The sequence below is a fragment of the Sciurus carolinensis genome, assembly GCF_902686445.1.
Source record: "Sciurus carolinensis chromosome 19 unlocalized genomic scaffold, mSciCar1.2 SUPER_34, whole genome shotgun sequence".
Lineage (NCBI taxonomy): Eukaryota > Metazoa > Chordata > Mammalia > Rodentia > Sciuridae > Sciurus > Sciurus carolinensis.
Genome location: NW_025920112.1, coordinates 1,740,885 through 1,764,476, shown reverse-complemented (window position 1 = coordinate 1,764,476; position 23,592 = coordinate 1,740,885). Strand labels below are relative to the sequence as shown.

The window sequence follows — 23,592 nt, the reverse complement described above, 5'->3', positions numbered from 1 at the left end:
TGCAAGAATATCTTTTCAACACACACTTCAGACAGAGCACTGATCTCCCAAATTTATAAAAAACTTAAAAAACTTTACACCAAAACTACAAAGAACCCAATCAATAAATGGGCTAAGGAACTGGGCAGACACTTCATAGAAGAAGATACATAGGTGATTAACAAATGTATGAAAAAGTGCACAACATCCCTAATAATTAGAGAAATGCAAATTAAAACCACCCTGAGATTTCATGTAACTCCAATTAGAACGGCTGTTTACAAGAACACAAGCAATAATAAGTGTTGGTGTTGATGTGGGGAAAAGGCACACTCATACACTGTTGGTGAAGTTGGCAAATTGGTGCAGCCACTCTGGAAAGCAGTATGGAGATTCTTCAACAAACTTGGAATGGACCCACCATTTGACCCAGCTATCTCACTCTTCAGTTTATACCCAAAGGACTTAAAATCAGCCTACAAAAGTGATGCAGCAACATCAATGTTCATAGCTGCTCAATTCACAATATCTAGATTGTGGAACCAACCTAGATGCCCTTTAATTGACAGGTGGATAAGGAAACTGTGGTATATGTACACAATGGAATATTACTCAGTCATAAAGAATAATAAAACTATGGAATTTGCTGGTAAATGGAGGAGTTGGAGAATATCATGGTAAGTGAAGGAAGCCAAGTCCAAAAATTCAAAGGTCAAATATTTTCTCTGATAAGTGGATGATGACACATAATGGAGGAGGTGGCAGGGGGTGGAAAGAGAAGAATGTAGGAACATTAGATGGTGTAGAAGAAAATGGGGAGGGACAGGATAGGGGAAGGAAAGATAGTAGACTGAGACAGACATCATTACCTATGTACAAGTATGATTATATGAATGGTATGGATCTACATAGTGTACAACCATAGAAACGAAAAGTTATACCCTATTTGTGTACAATGAATCAAAATGCAGTCTGTAAAAGTGAAAATTAAAAAAAAAAATCTTCCTTTCAATTTCCACTGATCAAAAAACTTTTCATAAAACCCACAAATATATATTAAAGCCCCAAGCTGTGTTCCAGTCTGCCAGGTTAAGCAAATATGTCCTGTTGCTGAGAACAGCCCTGGATGTCACCCAGTTCTCCTGACACAAGAAACCAAGGCACGAGGAAGGCATCCTCAGAACATATTCAGTTCTCACTGCTCCTTCCTCTGGTATCTAGTTTGTTTTATGCTGAAAATACAAAGCATTTTACCCTTGAGCCATGTCCCATATGCTATCACTGTGCTCGGACAACTTCCTTTACTATCATCTTTTTCAAGTGGAAACAGTTAGACATGTCACACTTACATCGTTAGGTTCTACAGGGAGACAGAAAGAGGACCTGCGGCACCTAGTGTGCAGGCCTTTCCTCCAGCAGACATTACATGTCCTCCCTTCCCTGTAATTATCCCCAATGTCCAAGCCCACAGGGACAGGAGCCTGGCCATTTCACCTGACTTTGGTGACATGGAGATGAACTCAGTTCAAGCTTACACCAAATCCACCAACCAGCTCAGTTCTGCAGCTCTGGCCTGCTGCCCACAGTTAGTCTCAGGAGGGAGGAACCAGCTATTCCAGAACACGGTTGGAGATCTGTAAGGGGTGCTAGGAAATGATTACTGAAATCCCACATTTTGGACATTAGATCCTCAGGGTCAACAAGAGACAGGAATCACTTATGAGTCTTTAGCTGAGTAACAGCTGCATTCATAGCAGGAACAATTACCTTCTACAGTTTAGTGAGTTTCCAGAGGAAATTGTTGTTCTTTGTGACTATCTTTTCCCCCTGTGAATCAAACAAGCAGTTGAAGTGGTTGTGACTAATGTAAATTATGCTAGGACAAAAATTCTTTCTTCTTTTTAGGGATAGATATGTAATTGAGTCATGAGAATTCTAATGCAGTCAGATATTCCACTATAGTGAAAAGTTGACTCAGAGTTCTTGTGATACAATGAGGATTTAGACATAGAAAGATGAGTCAAGCATGCCACATCAATCACTGACTAGGAGAGTGAGTTGAAACTTTTCTTAAGACAATAGTTCATTGCCAAATTCCTTAAAAAATGACTAATCGCATTCTGGAGATTAAGTGGAAGTATGTAAGCCAAGTTCTCAAAAAGTGTCTGTTGCAGGGGTAGGAATGATCAGACATGAGAATGTGTTACTATCTTGTTCAGTCCAGAGTATCAAACCAGAGAATTGCACATTTCAAATTATTTTGGATTCTTATTTGTGCCATAGATTTTTTTGTCATAGGAAGAAATGACAGAATGTTATTTAATGAAGTGTATTCAATAGATATTTGTGACCCATATAATGGAAATATCATGAAGTACCAGCCTTGACAAATGAGCTCCATTGGTTTAAATCTGAGAAGTAGATCAGTTATAAACATGAAGAGTGTTTGTCATTTCTGTTTACCTTGGTGGAAGCCTTCTCTCTCCTGGTGCAGTGAGGTTCCCTTGGTATAGGCCTGCAGAACGCCCCACCAGCCACAGCCACCCCAAGTCTGCTACCTGTGAAGTCCACAGGGAACCAGGAATCATGGCGGAGAAGAGTACGTGCCAGGAAGAGGGGTCTTAGCTTATGAACACAGGTCACACTTACCATTGGCATGTCGCAGTATATTCTTGATCTCCAAAACTTAGTAAGGCATTCCTTGCCCAAATGCCAGCACCCTTCCACATTCTTTTGTTTTCTTCAACCCGATATTATTTCAAAGTTTAAAATTACAATGATAACATGTCTTTTCCTGACCAAATAACACTTGTTTAAAAATAAAAAAGTGGGTGAGGGAATGTACAAGTGTGCCATATTCCTATTAAAAATAGTAAGTTCACTGTGCAGGGTTCTTACTCCCAGATTCTGTGTGAAATGTCATGTGCTAGCCCTCCACAGACATATGTGCATAGTTGCACATGTATAGGCCTGTCTCTCTAACACTGCTCAGTAAAATCAGCATCAGCCACAGGGTCTCACTATCCCCTCCATCCCCTCCTCCTCCCCATCTTCAACTACTTATAAAAGACTCAGAAGTAAACAGAGGTTGGGAGACTTCTGAGTGGCTAGCAAGAACAAGTGAAGCCACATCTTATACAGGATGGACAACAACAAAAAGTCCTCCTAGCACACAATCCACTGATTATGTGGAAAACCCCAGTTATTCAACAGGGCACACTGAGGCACCTGGTTCACTGACTCCCCACTTCCCCAAAATTTTCCACTCTCATTTAATAGGGGACATTTGTGAAGCCACACTCTCCAATGGCTAGTTTCTAGCTGACTGGGATGAAGCATTAACTTCTCCAAAACAACTGTCTCTTGAACTCCATTCAACAGAGAGGTCACAGGACTGATTAACAGAAGTGAGAAGGAGACTGGGCTTAAACCGGTCACTGCTCAGCACCGGAGGTCAGCCCAGGGAGAGTTTTTCTCTGCCTCCCTGCTTTCTCACTGCCAGCTTCCACCCATTTCCTCTCCACCACAGGTTCTGAAACTTTCAAAAGGGGCACCCAAGCTCAAGACTTGTAGCTACATCTACAACTTCCAGTCCCTGGGCTCCCTCTAGGCTAGCCAGAACAAACATCCTTTCTGTTCTCTCCTCCTCCATCTGCCTTCAGAGTAAATAAACCACCCAACATACACACACCCAAATCCATACCCTGTAAGATTACTATCAGATCAACAAAACAAAACACAAGCAATTCCTCATCATGGCACAGATGAGATCTGTGGTTGCTGTACTTGGAGTTATCCACAATTACTGAGGAATCCAAATTGTGTCTTGTAAAGTCAGAATAAAACAGGGTGTATGGTTGCAGATGAGGATCAAGAGAGCAGAAAGGAGAAAAGCATTTACAGAAAACAGAGAGGAACGAGCGACCATAGAAAAGCCTCCAGCCTGCTTGGCACTGGACGTAGCTTTGAACTTCACCAGTTTGACCTTGGACTTGGAGGACTTGCTGGGCTTGGCTTTGACAATATTGGGTGATTTGGTTTTCCTGTGCATGACAGACAAATTATTTGCCTTCTTGACTAGAGGGACTTTGGGTTTCTTGCTTGGGGCTTTGGTGACAGCTGTCTTGGGCTCAGTGGCCTTTGGTTGAACACCTTCTTGACTTCCTTCTTGGTTTTCTTGAAAGTCACTGAACTCCTGGGCTCATCACTCTTGGCCAGATGGAAGGACCCTGAGGCACCCATTCCTTTCGTTTGCTTGAGAACACTCGTTGTCACCAGGTGCTTGATGGATAACTTGATCTGGGGATCTATGTTCTCACTCGAATGTAGTGACTTTTGACACATTTCTGGATAGGTTCCAGCCAGGAGCCAGCATGTTTCTTCTCAGCCTGGATGTGACCATGATAATGTCTGAATACTTGGGGTGTTCTGTGGACTTCTTAGAGACCTTAGAATGCTTGCATTTGGCTGCGGTCGGGGACATGGAGCTCTCGGTCATGGTGGCCTGCCTGGTTTAGCTGTTGAAGGTTACTTCCAAAGGACCAGACATCATTGGAGACTGAACAAAGCCTGACTCGGGGTCCACTCTCAGGCCCCTGACAAGCAGGCCAGTCTGGAGTATGGCTGTCAGGGGTGCAGGTGAAGGATCATGGCCTCTCATGTTGGGCATGGGTCTCCAGAGGGCTCCCTGTGCTGGCTTTGCATGGCCCAACTGCACCATTGTGCGATAGATTTGGACACTTGCTCCATTGTGCCTCCCTTTTCCTAGCTCTGAGTCTCCCATTCCACATTCAAAGACTCACTCAGTTTGGAAAAGAGTGTGTTAAGAGCACCTGGTCAGTCAGCACTGACACCACCTTCCACTAAACGTTCAGTCTGGTGCACTCTACCCCACATGCTCTCAGCCTTCTGTCCAGGGAAAGTGCAGAGAGCAGGTGCACAGGCACAAGTCCACTCCTATGACTTTATATGTAGCTTCTCCCTTTCCTCCCTTCATCTCCTCTTTCCAGGTTTTTCTCCGCTACAGCTTCTTTAAAAATATGCAACATCAACTTTTTAGAGCACAATGGTGTGTCGATGGAATTCAATAATGCTTTTAAACCTCTATAAAAATTGAAGGATCTGACCTGACATTGAGTTTCTTCTTATGGAAGTTAAGGTGGAATGATGGTGGGAATTATGCAAAAGGGATTTCAAGAATGGTGAGCAAGAGGCCATCAAGAGGGCTGGGGTTTTGGCTCAGTGGCAGAATGCGTGCTTCACCTGGGTAAGACACTAGGTTCAATTCTCAGCACACTATATACATAATCATAATAGTGAAAAAGTCCATTAACAACTTAAAAAGAAAAAGAGAGGGCATCTAGAGTGAAAGTCACTGTTCTAAGGTGGTGTCCCCAGGACTCAGAGGACCTTGGCTAATGGAGAAACACTTTCCACTTAATGGTCAGGGAAGGGTGGATTTCCCAGGGTGCAGATGTCCTTCTGGGAAGATTTGTCAGCACAGGGCAAGAAGGTGTAACAGGTACTCTTCAAGGGAATGTCCAGCTGAACTTGGAAGACTGGAAGGCCAGGAGAAGGGACTCATTAAAGCAGGTACACAGCAATGACCACTGTGGAGGATGATACATGACTGGTAAGGGACTTAGGAACAGCAAGATGAAGAACAGTGACTTTGAGAATGGGTATATATAAATGGATGCTTTTGAAATGTAATTACATCCATTTATATGCCCATTGCAGTACAAAAATGTTAGTTCTGGCCCCAAAACAGATACAGATACTTAGACTCTCCAGGAAACACCAGCTGCCCTCCAGCACACTGTTTCTTACTCCATGGTTCCCTTTAGAAGTATCAGTGGTGGTGTAGGCAGAGTTAGTGCAGAGGTTCATCAGCATGAGCTTGACCTCTCCAGGGCTCATTTGTTATTAGTATTGAGACACAATATTGATTCATCTTTCTGGGTCCCACAGGATATCTGCTACATATTACAGCATGTTATAGAAAAACGAGAGAAATAAGCAATTCCACCTCCTCAAACTTTAATCATTTCTGTGTGTTGGAAACTTGCATAAGCCTCCAGCTATTTTAGAATATATTAAGGATGACAATGGTCATATATGATACTTGTCTTTCCGTGTCTGTCTGACTTCACTTAAATACTCCCACTGCCATGTGTATTGCTGCACAGGGCAGGCTTCACTATTTAATATTCCATTTTTAGTAAGTGAAAATGTTTTCCTCACCCATGTGTCTCCTATTGGGAACCTTGGTTGTTTGAACATTGTGGCTCCTGTGTTTGGTGCTGCAGTACACATTTGGTGCTCCAGGGCTCATTTGTTATTAGTATTGAGAAACAATATTGATTCATCTTCCTGGGTCCCACAGGATATCTGCTACGTATTACAGCATGTTATAGAAAAACGAGAGCAATAAGCACTTCCACCTTCTCAAACATTAATCATTTCTGTGTGTTGGAAACGTGCATAAACCTCCAGCTATTTTAGAATATATCATGGATGACAATGGTCATATATTATACTTGTCTTTCTGTGTCTGTCTGACTTTGCTTAATTACTCCCAGTGCCATGTATATTGCTGCAGAGTGGAGGGCTTCACTACTTAATATTCCATTTTGAGTAAGTGCAAATGTTTTCCTCGCTCATGTGTTCCTATTGGGAACCTTGGTTGATTGAACATTGTGGCTCCTGTGTTTGGTGCTGCAATACACATGGGAGTGCAGGCATGTCTTTGATAGAATCACTTTTTCTAACATGGATACACCCAGTGGTAGACAGCTGAATCCTGGGAGAGTCCTATTTTAGTTTTCTAAGACCCCACCAACTGTTTTCCATAATGCCAGTACTACTTTATAGTTCCACCAACAGTGAATAAGAGAATTCCTTTCCCTAGCATCATGAGCACTTGTGATTTTTTCTATTTTATATGAATGTTTCTAACTTGGGTGAGATTATATCTCATTGTAGGTTACATTTGCACTTCCTTCATGACTTATGTTGACCATTTTTCATAGACTTTGCCACTCATATGTCACTGAGAATGTCTATTTGGGTCTTTACCCATTTTATCAATGGGTTACCTTTTTCTTCAAGACAAATTTGATAACTATCTGACCTCCCAACAAGGTAAACAGAAGCTGAGCCTCTGAGGGTGCATCATTCTCTGAGACAGTGAGCAGCTTCCTGGAGGCAGGCTGATTGTTTGGATCTCTTCCATGCCGTAGAGGATGTCAGCTTCTTCTCCAGGAGATGGACACAAGCTTAGCTTTGGTTTGACAGCCTGTGCTGTTGCTTTAGTAGACAGTAAGCCCTCCAGGAATCTGCACTACCTGTAACTCTTGTACCTGAATACCTTAACCCTGGGATCTTCTAGTGTATGATCTCTGGACAGCAGGTAGATCTTATGGAGAGCAATGTGGGCAGTGGACTCATTTCCACAGGGTATCCTGCTGACAGACACCTGTGAACCATGTATGTGAACTGAGCCATGTTTGAGCCATTAAGTAGGGAAGCCTCATCTTAGAAACTCCCAATCAGAAACCCCTGGGTTTAGAATGCCTGATTGATGGGGCACCCTGACTTGGCTCCCTTCCCAGGTTGAAGCACAGCCTTCCTGGGAAGGGTGTAGCTTGCCAAATGCCAATCAAACTGTTTACTGCAAGATCCCAGTCACACCAGGAAACAAGCACTCAAACAAAACTCCTCCCACTGAAACCCTGTCCCTGCCTTTGATGTAGTCCCCCTTAAAGTGTCGGGGCCTTTTTCAGTGGTCAGTTCCAGTTTGTACTTTACATTTTCTCCATACTGCCTCCTGGAAAATCAATACTTGTGCAGTGCTCACCCTCCTTCCAATCTCTCAAGGGTCTACATCTCTCCCGTTGGCTCAGGGGAGGGTGGACTCCAGACCTTTCATCATCAATAGAAATGTCCCCTCAGATGCTTTAGGATCTAGTTCCCAAAGCAAATTTTTCATGAAAATGCATTCAATAAAACTTCTCCTTCTTTGTGATGTTCTCATGCTTCTTTAAAACAATAGCACAGATATTTGATTTTGGAGATTATTTTCATTCACAGTATGAAATTTATTAAATTTTATTATATACATATCTAGGAAGACACATAAGTGATATCAGTTCTCTTTTTTCCCTCACCAACATTTTCTACCTTTTCTAAATATCAGTCTTCTAATGTTGCGGCTCCTGTTGTCTTTTCCTTCTGGGAGATTTTACCCAGTTTGTCTTTTAAAAATTTCCTTTTGCATTTCTATCAGTCAGTGTAATTGATTTTCCAACAGAATTTTATCCTTCCCTTCCTCTTGTAAAACAAAGGATCCAGTGTTGTGCCTTCAGTCACTGTCAGGGGCGGACTCTGAGGGCCCCAAATCCGCACCCTGGCCTGGTCTCTAAGATGGCGCCTGGCAGTTTGTCAGACATAGCTGCACTCATAAACAAGTTTAGGAAGTAACTCTGGTTTGCTGTTGTACATGAGGCGATCCTGGTATCTGCCTGGAGACTGTTCCTTGATAGGCTGACTTTCCTGGTAGTCTACTCTCTGATAGGCTGATGTTCTCGATATAAGTCTGAGACTTGCTGAAGAAACTCCTTTTGGTTCCTGTGATCAAGAAGAGTTTACGTGTTGTGATTGTCCCTGCTGTGGGCGATCATAAGTGGTGCTGAAACCCGGAAACTCGAGTTACAAAGAAGGAACTGATCAGGTAAATACAGGGTAAGTAAAGTACAGTCTGGCCAGGTTAAAGTTTGCAGAATAAGCAACAGAGTTAAAGTTCACAGGATAAGCTATGGAGTTAAAGTTCAAGGGATAAGTGACGGAGTTAAAGTTCGTGGAATAAGTGACGGAGACTAAGTGTTTGTGTGTGCTTTCGCTTTTGTTTTATTAGTTAAAGTGGTCTGCCTTTTGGTTTGTTTAGCGGTAGCTAATGGGCACTAAAATGTCATGAATGCACATGGAAGGTCCCTTAAAGGATTTGCCCTATAGACCTAAAAGGTCCCTTACCTCCTGATACTGTGGGAATTTTATTAGGTAGGAGCTCTAGTGCACTCAGGGGACTTAGTTATCCCTGGAGTTATTGACTCTGATTTTACAAGAGAAATTAAGGTTCTTGCACATTCTCCTCAAGGAATTATCTCCATATCACCTGGGGACCGCATAGCTCAGCTTTTGATTATTCCCAGCCTTCATAATAATTTTCCATCAACCACAGCAACCAGGGGCACTGCAGGTTTGGGATCTTCTGGGGTTGATTTTGCCTGTCTTACCATGGACTTAAAAAATAGGCCAATGCTTAAAATAAAGATTAAAAATAGAGAATTTTCGGGACTCCGAGATACAGGAGCTGATACTAGCATTATTACCCTAAAAGATTGGCCAAAAGAATGGCCTCTACAAGTAGTGGAACATACCCTGAGGGGATTGGGTGTAGCTACTAGCCCACAAAGGAGTAGTTCTGTATTGACATGGAAAAACGATGAAGGCCAACAGGGAACATTTCAACTTTATGTCTTAGACCATTTACCTGTTAATTTATGGGGCAGAGATATTCTCATGCAAATGGATTTAGTACTCACTACAGAAGGCCATTATAGCCAAAAGTCTCAAAATCTAATGGTAAAACAAGGTCATAAATGGGACAAGGGGCTTGGCCACTATGGCCAGGGAAATACCCAGCCAATTAGTGTTAAGGGCAATCAAGGTCGCCAAGATTTGGGTTTTTCCTTGGGGCCACTGAACAAAAGTATGTAAAAATAACTTGGAAATCCAATGCACCAGTGTGGGTCTCTCAGTGGCCCCTGACATTAGAAAAACTTAAAGCGGCCCTAGAACTGGTACAACAACAATTAGAAGCAAATCATATTAGACCTTCAACTTCTCCTTGGATTACCCCTATTTTTGTCATAAAAAAGAAATCAGGAAAATGGAGGCTCCTTCATGACTTAAGAGCTATTAATGCTACTATGCAATCTATGGGGCCAACTCAGTTAGGGCTTCCAGTCCTTACTGCTTTACCAAAAGATTGACCTACAATAATTACAGACATAAGAGACTGTTTTTTCTCTATTCCATTAAAAACTGTCATCAGGGTAGATCATCTAAAAACATTAAATGATTTTCAAAAGCTACTAGGGGATATAAATTGGATTCGTCTGTATTTGAGACTTTCCACAGGAGAACTACTTCCTCTTTTTAATATCTTATAAGGGGATCCTCATCCCACCTCTCCCAGAGAGCTCACTCCTGAAGCACGTCTGATTTTGAATATTATACAAAAAAGATTAGATGAGACCCAAGTAGATCATATTGATCTCTCTCAGTCATTACAATTCATTGTTATTCCTAACAAGAAACTACCCACTGGAGTCTTTCGGCAAGAAGGTCCCTTGTTTTGGGTCCATTTAGCCTGTTCACCCAATAAAACTCTCTTACCCTACACTGAAGCAGTAGCTCAAGTAATCTTAAAGGCACTTAAATCATCTACCACAGTGTTTGGAATTCATCCAGCTACTATCATTATTCCCTATGATAAGCATCAACTTTCTTGGTTATGTAATTTCATGGATTCTTGGACTGTTGTTAGATGCTCTACTCAAGCTAACTTTGATATTCACTATCCTAAACATCCTTATATACAATTTTGTAGTAATAATTCTGTACTATTCCCAAGAGTTACCAGACAACAACCTATTTCTAAGGCTCCTGTGATTTTCTCTGATGGATCCAAAACAGGGACTGGAGCTATTTGTCATCTAGATAAAGTCCAAACATTCCTTTTCCCTAACTCTTCTGGTCAACAAACAGAACTCTTAACAGTTCTTGAAGTTTTTAAAATGTTCCCTAATATTCAATTCAATGTTTACTCAGATAGTTTATATGTAGTTCAAGCTCTCCGTAACTGAGAATGTGCAGGGCTTATTGCCTCAAACTCTACTATTTTTCATCCTTTATGGACTTTACAACAAATGATTTGGGATCATTATAATCCTTTCTTTATTGGACATATCAGAGCTCATACCAATTTATCTGGACCTTTAGCTCTAGGGAATAATGTAGCAGACATAGCAACTAAGGATCCCCACAATTTTTCTGCATTTGAGGCAGCAAAAAATTATCATCAACAATTCCATGTTAATTCTACAACATTGAAACTGAAATTTCCCATTACTAAAGAAACTGCACGTGCTATTGTTAAATCTTGTGGCCAGTGTACAGTCCTCCATCATCCACCTTCTATAGGAGTTAATCCTAAATGACTGTTACCTAATCATCTATGGCAAATGGATATTACTCACATTCCTGAATTTGGTAACCTTAAATATGTACATGTATCTGTAGGCACATGTTCAGGTATCATCTTTGCATCACTACACAGTGGAGAAAAAGTCAAAGATGTCTTTTTCCACTGTCTCCAGGCTTTCACAGCCTGGGGACTTCCTAAACAACTTAAAACGGACAATGACCCTGCTTATACTTCAACCACTTTTAACCAATTTCTCACTAAATTTGAAATAACTCTAACCACAGGTATACCTTATAACCTACAAGGACAAGGTATTGTTGAATGTGCACATCTCACCCTCAAAAATACTCTTTATAAACAAAAAGGGGGAATAGGGGAAACTTCAGGTCCCCTAAAGATGAACTTTCTCTTTGCCTCTTTATTTTAAATTTTTTAGCTCTGGATAATGAGGGTCGCTCTGCTGCTGAGAGACATGGCAGTCATAAACAACATGATAGAGCGATGGTAAAATGGAAGGATGTTCATACAGGACAATGGAACAGCCCGGACCCGGTGCTTTACTGGAGCCGTGGCTCGGTTTGTGTGTTTCCACAGGATAAAACATCACCTATCTGGGTTCCTGAGCGACTAACTCGACCAATGCCAACGCTACCAACAAGTAACTCAGACCAACAAAATGAAGATGCTGAACATACTCCTGATGACCATGATGCTCGTAGCCTTTCCCCCCTTGAACTAACTTACAACCTCTTTTTAGTCTCTTAGGAGGAACAGCTCAACTATGTACCTTTCCACCTACCCCAGTTTGTGTGTTTCCCCCCTTTATGTTTCTGCTAACTGAAGAAACAACTGCTTCTCTCAATTGTACTTCAGATTTGTGCTATCTCTCTTAATGTTGGAATGCTTCTAGGTTCCCGCTGGCAGTCTTAATGTATGTTCCTACCTTCCTACCAGTACCAGTCTGTTACAGATGCAGAATTGCCAGTGTTACTATCAAGAAAGAGGAGAGATTTTGGCATCACAGCGGCCATGGTCGCCACGGTAGCAGTCTCTGCAGTGGCAGCCGCAACCACAGCAGCAGCATTGACACAACCATACAGACAGCAACAACAGTCAATCACTTGGCCGAAAATACAGCTGAAGCCTTACAGACTAAAGAGACCCTAAACCAAAATCTAAGAGCAGGCATACTCCTTGTAAATCAAGGAGTGGACTTACTACAAGAACAAGTGGACGTCTTACAAGAACTTTTGGGACCGGGATGTGTTTATCCTTTAAGAGCAGTGTGTGTCACCCCTATTGTTTATAATAACCTTAGCTCTGCGGCTATGTTATCTAAAAATCTCTCTGTCTACCTTACTGGCAATTGGTCATCTACGTTTGATAATTTAACCAGTCATCTACAAGCTGAAATACTCAGAGTCAATGCCACCAGAGTTCAAGTTGCATCGGTATCCGAGATGTTCTCTTTGTTATCTAAAGCTCTGGGATTGACAAAACAGTGGGCTGGAACAGTAGCTGTTCTGATTATTATCAGCTTAGGGATAGCCTATGTTATACACAGCCAAATCAGAGCTCACCAAGATGCCCGATGTCATCGATGGGCTATATAGTACAGGCTTTGACAGCCATTGAGACAGGAACATCCCCCCAAGTATGGCTAAGCATGCTGGCCCAGTAGTCAAAGACGGGTAAGATCTGTGGAACTGCATACCAACTTAAAACAGGGTTCTGATGCCTGGAGGTCAGAATTCCAATGACGGGTAAGGATGTAATTTGCCATGGACAACCTAAAACAGGCATGGTCCCAAGTCATCTTTTCTTTATTTAAAGAATAAGGGGGAGATGTCAGGGGCAGGTTCTGAGGGCCCCAGAGCCGCACCCTGGCCTGATCTCTAAGATGGTGCTTGGCAGCTTACCAGACATAGCTGCACTCATAAACAAGTTTTAGGAAGTAACTCTGGTTGGCTGTTGTACATGAGGCGATCCTGGTATCTGCCTGGATACTGTTCCTTGATAGGCTGACTTTCCTGGTAGTCTACTCTCTTGATAGACTGATGTTCTCGATATAAGTCTGAGACTTGCTGAATCAACTTCTTTTGGTTCCTGTGATCAAGAAAAGCGTACACGTTGTGATTGTCCCCATGGGTGGTGGGCGATCATAAGTCACATCTCTGAATTCTGGGATTTTATACTTTTATTTAGAATGATCACTCTCTTGCTCAGTCTTCAAGTCACCTTGAACTCATGTGTGCATGCACGTGAGGGTGTGTCTCAGTGCAAGTTTCTGTTTGTATTTGCACACTGTGTGAACTTATTGTTATGTTAGGTTTCTTCATAAGTTCAGTGACTTTGGTTCTAAGTTAATATTGAGGCATGAAAGATTTAGGCCTCTTGGGAATGTTTTACTCATTGTCCAATGTTCATCTTTTATCAGGAGCAGAACTCCCTATGCATCTCTGCCCTGAGATTCCAGGACACTGTCTTCTCTTTGCATGTGGACACCTGACCACTCCTGTATCCAAATCCCTCCCCCATGCTCAGCACATAATCCACTGACATCACATGTGGCCACTGCCACTCCTGGATCAAACAGTGTCTGTCAGATGAGATGTGCTGGAGCTGCATGTCATGGTGTGGAGGTGAGGTGTCCCCCAAGCTCCTGTGTGGAACGATGGAAGAGAGTGCAGAGGTGACATGAATGGGGTGAGAGGTTCATCCACTCAGTGCATTCATCCACTGGTGACTTTACTTGGGTGGCAACTGTTGTCAGCTAGGGTGTGGATGGAGGCAGTGGTTCCCTGGGAGTGTGCCCTTGGGGTTTTATTTTTTTGTTTGTTTGTTTGTAGAAGATAGTAGATTCTCTCTGCTTGCTGTGGTCATGTCCTGAGCTGCATCCCTCCATCTCACCATTTGCCATAATGTTTTTCCTCCACTTGAACCCTAAGGAATGGAGCCACCATCTATGGACTGAGACCTAAAATGTGACCCCCACATTATTTATTCTTCCTTAAACTTGTTCTTTTCAGGTGTTTTAATCACAGCAGCAAAAAAGCTCACTGACTTACTGTGTCTCTTACATCTACAGAAGTAGGTTATATAAAGTGAACGTGTGTGCACATTCCTAGCACCTCTTAGATGGCAAATAGTTTAAACAGTGATTAATTTTGAGAATAAAGTTCTTCCTAATTTGCTATAGTTTTCTCAGAAATATTTATAAACTTAAAGAACATTGGAATAAATTTATGATCAATTATTTCAAAATACAATTTTCAATATGTCTAAAGATAATGGTTCCCGGGGGCAATTTCTTTTCTAATATGATATAACTCTTCATAGAAATGAATTTCATGTCAGTCTCAGTGTGTTTGTTTGTGTGTGTGCATGTGTGGAGACAGTGGTGTGGGGAGAGAGAGAGAGAGAGAGAGAGCAGTTATTGTTGTTGTAATTTGTTTATTGATATTGGACACTTCTGGGCATCTAACCTGGATTCTTATATAGTGAAGCAAGATCTCCACCAGTGAGGTATACATAGAAACTACATTTAAGTTAAAAAACTAGTCAGTAATACTTAAATGAATCTGACACTTACGGAAATTTATAGAAGTGATAAAGTTTTGTAAACACACAGTGTGGATGTACAATTCAATGCCCACTCATACATTTTATCACATAATTCTCAATTGCAGAGTAAATTCAAGAAATTCTTTAATATTAATGATTGATTCATCTGACCCTTTATAATAAAAAGTTTTATCCATCCTAAAGTCTCTACTATTAATTTCTTAAATGATCTTCATAAATAATTCTGTTTCAAAGTGGGCATGTATTTACTTTGCATTCGAGAGTGTTTAAAGCCATAGATTATGAACTTAAAGAATTCTAATAACTCCTTGTTTTCTTTTCTTGCAATTTTCATGTATACCCTCTATTTAACTATAATTTCCTAGTGAAATATAATGCCTAAGCACAGGCATTCCCTGTCTTTGCATTAAAGTCAAATGGTAATCATCTTGCACTCTCCAGAAGGCAAAGCTCTGAACAGAAGGGAATCCAGCCTCCAGGTATGCATAGGGTCTCTGACAACAGCAGATCCTCATCTCTGCCAAGCAAAGGCCGCTTGGTGCCGTCCTTTCCTTCTGCTGCTCCTGCCATAACTGCCATCATGTGAATTCAGTCCCATCTCCAAGGCTGCTTTTGGTACAGAGAAACCATGAAAAGCTTCAAGACGTGGGTAAACACATTAGGAGCAAGTTAATTTCTCTGAGTCCATGTTGCTTGAGAGCCAATGTGTGAGCCCTGCAGTTGTAGGCAGAGATGAGAATGTTAAAAGAGCAGTTTGTGTCCTCTCCGACAATTGTTAAAATCCTTAACCCCACAGTGTTAGCTTTACGGTAGGGTGTTGGGAGGTGATCAGTCATGAATGCAGGGCCTCACAAATGGACTGGGTGCCTTTGAAAATAGTTTCTAGGGAGCTTGTTCAACCTTCACCATGTGAGGATGCTGCAAGTGGGCACCATATTTAACCAGGATGCTTCCCTCACCACACTGAATCTGAAGATCCCAAGATCCTGAGATTCCCAGCTTCCAAGGTAATGAGGAATAGATTTACATTGTTTATACACTTTCTACCTACAGGTATCTTGTTATCCAAACTTGATTTCACTAAAGTACAATCTCTGCTATTCTTATTTTTAATTTATTTTTATCGTAAACAAATGGGATACATCTTATTTCTCTGTACATGAAGTGAAGGCATACCATTTTGGTAATCATACATTTATATAGGGTAATAGTGTTTGATTCGTTCTATTTTTTTCCTTTCCCCCACCCTCCCACCCCTCTTTTTCCTCTATACATTCCCTCCTTCCTCCATTCTTGCCACCCTCCCACCCCCATAATGTGTCATAATCTGCTTATCAGCGAGATCATTCGTCCTTTGGTTTTCTGAGTTTGGCTTATCTCACTTGGCATGATATCTCCAATTTCATCCATTTGAAAATACTATAATTTTATTCTCCTTTATGACTCAGTAATATTCCATTGTATATATGTATACCACAGTTTCCTTATCCATTCATCAATTGAAGGACATCTAGGTTGGTTCCACAATCTGGCATTTGTGAATTGAACAGCTATGAACATTGACGTGACTGCATCTCTGTAGTATGCTGATTTTAAGTCATATGGGTATAGGTCAAGGAGTGGGATATTTGGGTAAAATGGTGATTAAATTCCAAGCTTTCTGAGGAATCTCCACACTGCTTTCCAGAGTGGCTGCACTAATTTGCAACCCCACCAGCAATGTATGAGTGTACTTTTCCCCCCACATCCTTTCAACAACTAATCGCCATTCTAATTGGGGTGAGATGGAATCTTAGGGTAGTTTTGATTTGCATTTCTCATTACTAGACATGTTGAACTGTTTTTATATATATGTTGATTGCTTGTAGATCTTCTTCTTTGAAGTGTCTTTTCATTTCCTTAGACAATTTGTTGATTTTAATATTTGTATTCTTGGTGTAGAGTTTTTTGAGTTCTTTTTATAATCCGGAAACAAGTGTTCTATCTGAAGTGTGAGTGGAAAAGATTTTCTCCCACTCTGTAGGTTCTCTCTTCATGTTGCTGATAGTTTCCTTTGCTGAGAGAAAGCTTTTTAGTTTGAATCTATCCCAGTTATTGATTCTTGCTTTTATTTCTTGTGCTATGGGAGTCCTGTTAAAGAAGTCTGATCCTAAACCGACATGTTGAAGATTTGGACCTAATATATCTTCTATAAGATGCAGGGTCTCTGGTCTGATTCTGAAGTCCATGGTTCATTTTGAGTTGAATTTTCTGCAGGGTGAGAGAGAGGGGTTTAGTTTGATTCTGTTGCATATGGATTTCCAGTTATCCCAGCACCATTTGTTGAAAAGGCTATCTTTTCTCCATTGCATATTTTTGGTAACACTGTCTAGTATGAGAAAATTGTGTTTATTTGTGTTTGTGTCCATGTCCTCTATTCTGTACCATTGATCCACCTGTCTATTTTGGTACCAATACCATGCTGTTTTTGTTACTATTGCTTTGAAGTATAGTTTAAGTTCTGGTATTGCGATACCCCCTTCCTGATAAGGATTCACTCTTCCTGATAAGGATTGCTTTAGGTATTCTGGGTTTCTTATACTTCCAGATGAATTTCATGATTGCTTGCTCTATTTCTGTAAGGTACATCATTGGGATTTAATTGGAATTGCATTGAATCAGTATAGCACTTTTGGTAGTATGACCATTTCGATAATATTAATTCTGCCTATCCAAGAACATGGGAGATCTTTCCATCTTCTAATGTTTACTTTAATTTCTTTCTGTAGTGTTCTGTACTTCTCATTGTAGAGGTCTTTCACCTCTTTGGTTAGATTGATTCCCAAATATTTTATTTTTTTTGAGGTTATTGCAAATGGAGTTGTTTTCCTCATTTCCCTTTTAGCTGTTTCACTGCTTGCATATAAAAATGCTTTAGATTTATGCGTGTTGATTTTATAGCCTATTTTGCTGAATTCATTGATGAGGACTATGAGTTTTCTGGAGGAGTTTTTTGCATCCTCTAAATATAGAATCATGTCATCAGCAAATAGTGACAGCTTAAGTTTCTCTTTTCCTATTCATATCCTTTTAATTTCTTTAATCTGTGTAATTGCTCTGGCTAGTATTTCACAAATGATATTTAATAGAAGTGGTGAAATAGGACATCCCTGTCTTGTTCCCATTATTAAAGGGAATGGTTTAAGTTTTTCTCCATTACGAATGATGTTGGGGCCATGGGCTCAGCATATATGGACTTTAAAATGTTCAGGTATGTTCCTACCATTCGATTTTTTCTAGTGTTTTGAGCATGAATAGGTGTTGTATTTGTCAAACACTTTTTCTGCATCAATTGAAATAACCATGTAATTCTTATCCTTAAGTCTTTTGACATGATGGTTTACATTTATAGCTTTATGGATGTTAAACCATCCTTGCATTCCAGGGATGAACCCCACTTGGTCGTGGTGCACAATTTTCTTAAGATGTTTTTGAATACGGTTTGCCAATATTTTGTTAAGGATATTTGCATCTATATTCATCAGGGATATTGGTCTAAAATTTTCTTCCCTTGATGTTTCTTTGCCTGGTTTGGGTATGAGTGTGATATTAGCTTCATAGAATGAGTTCGGTAGGGTACCCTCCTTTCCTATTTCCTGGAATACATTGAGAAGTATTGGAATGAGTTCTTCTTTGAAGGTCTTGTAGAACTCGGCTGAGAATCCATCTGGTCCTGTGCTTTTCTTGGATGATAGGTTTTTAATGGCTTCTTCTATTATATTGCTTGATATTGATCTGTTTAAGTTGTGTATATCCTCCTGGTTCAGTTTGGTAGGAGCATATGACTCTAGAAATTTGTCAGTGTATTCGGTAGTTTCTATTTTGTTGGAATACAGATTTTCAAAGTAGCTTCTCTTTATGTTATGTATCTCAGTGGTGTCTGTCGTGATATTTCCTTTTTCATCATGAATTTTAGTAATTTGAGTTTCTCTCTTCTTCTTTTTGTTAGAGTGGCTAAGGGTTTGTCTATTTTGTTTGCTTTTCCCAAGAACCAACTTTTTGTTCTGCCAATATTTGGAATAGTTTCTTTTGTTTCATTTTCATTGATTTCAGCTCTGTTTTAATGATTTCCTGTCTTCTACTATTTTGCTGTTATTCTGTTCTTCTTTTTCTAGGGCTTTGAACTGTCATGTTAGGTCTTTTAGTAGTTGACGTTTCATTCTTTTCATAAATGCACTCCATGCAATGAATTTTCCTCTTCGTACCACTTTCATAGTGTCCCTGAGTTTTTGATATGTTGTATCGTCATACCCATTGACTTATAACAAATTTTTTATCTCCTCCTTGATGTTTTCTGTTATCCATGTTTCAGTCAATAGCATATTATTTAGTCTCCAGGTGGTGGAATAATTTCTGTTTTTTATTTTGTCATTGATTTCTACTCTCATTCCATTATGATCAGATAGAACACAGGCAGTATCTGTATTTTTTTGCATTTCCTAAGGGCTGCTTTGGGAATAACATTTGGTCTATTTTAGAGAAGTTTTCGTATGTGGCTGAGAAGAAAGTGAATTCGCTCGTTGATGGATGGAATATTCTATATATGTCTATTAAGTCTGATTTATTGATTGTGGTATTGAGTTCTATGGTTTCTTTGTTTGGTTTTTGTTTGGAAGATCTATCCAGCTGTGACAGCGGTGTGTTAAAGTCACCCAGAATTATTGTGTTGTGGTCTATTTGATTCCTGGAATTGAGAAGGATTTGTTTGATGTACAAGGATGCACCATTGTTTGGGGCATTAATCTTTACTATCATTATGTCTTCCTGATTTATGGTTCCCTTAAGCAGTATGAAATGTCCTTCTTTATACCTTCTGAATTACTTTGGCTTGAAGTCCACTTTATCTGATATAAGGATTGAACCCCCACTTGTTTACTGAGTCCATGTGCGTGGTAGGTTTGTCTCATCCTTTCACCTTTAGTCTGTGGATATCTTATCCATGATATGAGTCTCTTACAGGCAGCATATTATTGGGTCTTTCTTTTCAATCCATTCTGCCAGCCTACGTATTTTGATTGATGAGTTTAGGCCATTGACATTCACCGTTATTGTCGAGATGTGATTTGCATTCCCAGTTATTTGGGCTTTTTTTTGGTTTTTAACTTGACTTGGTTTCTCCTTTGAGTGGGTTTCTCCCTAAGGTAGTTCCTCCCTTTGCTGACCTACATTGGTGTTTTTCATTTCCTCCTCATTGAATATTTTGTTCAGAATATTCCATAGTGCAGGCTTTCTATTTTTAAATTCTTTTAACTTTTGTTTATCATAAAAGGATTTTATTTCTTCTTCAATGTTGAAGTTTAGTTTTGCTGTGTATAAGATTCTTGGTTGGCAACCATGTTCTTACAGAGATTGAAATATGTTGTTCCAGGCCCTTCTAACTTTAGGGCATGGATTGAGACGTCTGTTGATATCCGTGTTGGTTTCCCCCTGTATGTAATCTGATGCTTTTCTCTCATGGCCTTCAAAATTCTATATTTATTTTGAATGTTAGGCATTTTCATTATAATGTGCTTTGGTGTGGATCTGTTGTGATTTTGCCCATTTGGTGTTCTGTAAGCCTCTTGTAATTGATTTTCCATTTCATTCTTCAGGTTTGGGAAATTTTCTGATATTATTTCATTGAATAGGTTGTTCATTCCTTTGGTTAGTACCTCTGTGCCTTCCTCAATCCCAATAATTCTTTAATTTGGTCTCTTCATGATGTCCCATAGTTCTTGGAGTTTCTGTTCATGATTTCTTACCATCTTCTCTGTTTGGGCAACTTTATTTTCAAGATTAAATATTTTGACTTCATTGTCTGAGGTTCTGTCTTCCAAGTAGTCTAGCCTTTTGGTGATGCTTTCCATTGAGTTTTTTATTTGGTTTATTGTTTCTTTCATTTCAACAATTTCCATTTTTTTTGAGAATCTATATCTCTTTGTTGAAATGATCTATTGCTTACTGCAGTTGCTCTTTCAAATGTTTATTGGTATTATCTTTCATTGCCTGCATTTACTCTCTTATCTCATTCTTTGCTTCATGAATCATCTTAATCATGTATAATCTGAAGTTCTTTTCTGACATTTCTTCTACCATAGTCTCGTTGGATTCTATTAATATAGAATCAAGATTTGTTTGGTTCATTTTCTTCCCTTGTTTTTTCATGTTGTCCATGTATCCTCCCCTCTAGCAGTGCAGATCTGGGGTATTTCAGATTCCCCCTTATAGGCTTATGGTAACACTTTAGATTTCCTAAACCTTTTCTTTAAGGGAGAGATCAATATTAGAAGTGCCCAATTCAGACAGTATGCAATCCTAAACCAAATAGCTCCTATGAGGACATTATCAATATTGTCATAATAAACAGAATGTGTTCAATTATTATCTTCAGCATAAAAAATAGATTTGCAATAATGTCTGCAATTTCTAATGGAGGACAAAGAGCATGCAGAGGGATGTAGGACATAGCTGTTAATGAGATAAGAATATACAGAAGTTCTAGATAATAGAAAGTGGAGAATATAATCAAACGAAATTGGTTGTTAGCATGCAAAAAGGGAGAAAAAGACTCTGAGGGAACAGGTAAATAATAGGAAAAGAGAGCAAGGAAAGTAAAGAAATAAAAACTTAAAATTGTTCAGTAAGGAGAAAAAAGAAAATCTACACTGTAACAGTCATGTAGTATTCAAACTTCCCAGTGTTCAGTAGCCTGATGCATGAGAGGTACCTGAAAATGTGCTTCAAGTCTCCAGCAGGCATCTCAGGATGGGATTTGCCCCACCTAAAGTTGGGAGATACAGATTCCAGGATTATCCAAGATGGCCACTCTGTCTTTGAAATATTTTGACAAATGGGGAATTGCAACTCAGGGTGTAGATATGGTCGGCTCGAGGTCCTAGAGGCCAGGTGCTATGGTCAGGCAGGGGTCCTGGAGGTGGAGTGTATTTGGTGTGAGTGCGGGATCCTGGAGGCTGGGTGGTATCAGTTAGTCTGGGGTCCCTGTGATAGGGTGCAGTCAGTCAGTCTGGGGGTTCTGGCAGCAGGGAGCAGTCAGTTGATGTGAGGGCCCCAGAGACAAGGAGCGATCTGTTTGGCTGAGGGATCCTGGAGATGGGGCTCAGTCAGTCCCACCAGTGGTCCTACGGGGTCTGGCTTTTGTCTCAAAATGGCGGCAGCCACGTGTAATCAAACCTGCAGGTACTGTGACAGTGACCTTCCAGGCAATAGCAGGCAGTTGGCGCTCCACTGGCTGTTGGCGATCAGTTTGCTGAATACTGTCAGATGATCAGGAGGAAACCTTTGGCATTGAATGATCATAGGTGTAAGGCAGGCGATGGACAGGCGAGAGGCAGACAAAAGGCAGATGATAGGCGCCTGACAGTGAGCAATCTGCACTCAAAAAGGCATAGATATGCTGGCAGACTGCAGGTGATCACAGTAGGCAAATGGGGTAAACAGAGGGGATTGATAAGCAGCAAAAACTGCCTCACCAAGAAACAGATATCTTCTGCTTGAAACCAGAGGTACGGAGTGACAAAGAATGCAGTCTCTCTCTAGTCTGCCATCTTGGATCTCCCAATCTCTGCTATTCTTGTCATTTGCTGTCCTGGGAAAGAACCTTCCCAGCACTTGCATGAGAAGAGCAATCATGCTGCATGTGCACTCCAAGGACAGTGCCCAGAACATGAGTGAGAAGAGCAATAGAACTGCATGCACACACCAAGGACTGTGCCCAGGAATGCATGAGAGGAGCCAACAGGTGAATGTGCACACCAAGAGACTGCCCAGCACATGCATGAGAAGAGCCATCGGGTTGCATGTGCACACACCAAGGACAGTACCCAGCACATGCATGAGAATAGTCATCAGGCTGCCTGTGCACACCAAGGATATTGCCTAGCACATGTAAGAGAAAAAACATCAGGCTGCATATGCACATACCAAGGACAGTGTCCAGCACATATATGAGAAGAGCTATCAGGTTGCATGAGCACACCAAGGACACTGCCCAGCACATGCATGGGAAGAGCCATCAGTCTGCATGTGCAACCACCAAGGACAGTGCCCAGTGCAAACATGAGACAGAGTTGTCCAAAGTTGTCACCTGGTGAAACAGCAGAAACATAGTACTAACTCTTCTAGGACTCTCAGAGCAAGTGGTACAAAGACAGCCCATGAGCATGAAATTGTGAGATGTGGACAGGGCCCTGAATGGAGAGTTACCACCAGGGAGAACTGGGCATGTGCCTGATGGCTCATGGTAATAATCAGGCAAACAGTTGATAAAGATGAGACATAGAGATAACTGTTTATGTTTTAGATATTGTGTCCTCAGAAAGCTCCTGTATGACACCATGCAAGACTTCAAAGTGAAATGATCAGGTCATCAGAGTTTGATGAGGATTAACTGGGTAGTAACTGCAGACAGGTAAGGCATGTCAAGACACCATGTGTCATTGGCTGTGTCTTTGAGGTCTATATTTTCTCCCTGGTGATCATGGCTCACTCTGCCTCCTGATTTTCATGTTTGAGCTGCTCTGACACATTCTTCTACTATGATCTTCTGCCTCACCTTGGTCTCAGAGCAATGGAGTTGGAAATATATGGACTGAGAACTCTGAAAACATGAGCCCCAAATAAACATTTCTTCTAAAATTTATCTTGGCAGGTCTTTTGGTCACAATGCTGAAAAATGTTGACAAAATCAGAAATTAGTACTGAGAAGTGGAGTCATTACTGTG

At 40.7% G+C, this 23,592-nt stretch overlaps 1 pseudogene; it reads right to left on the bottom strand.

Annotated features, from left to right (window-relative positions):
- Positions 1-3,781: 3,781 nt before the first annotated feature.
- LOC124973467 (histone H1.0-like) lies at positions 3,782-4,477 on the bottom strand (annotated as a pseudogene).
- Between the last annotated feature and the right edge of the window lie 19,115 nt (positions 4,478-23,592).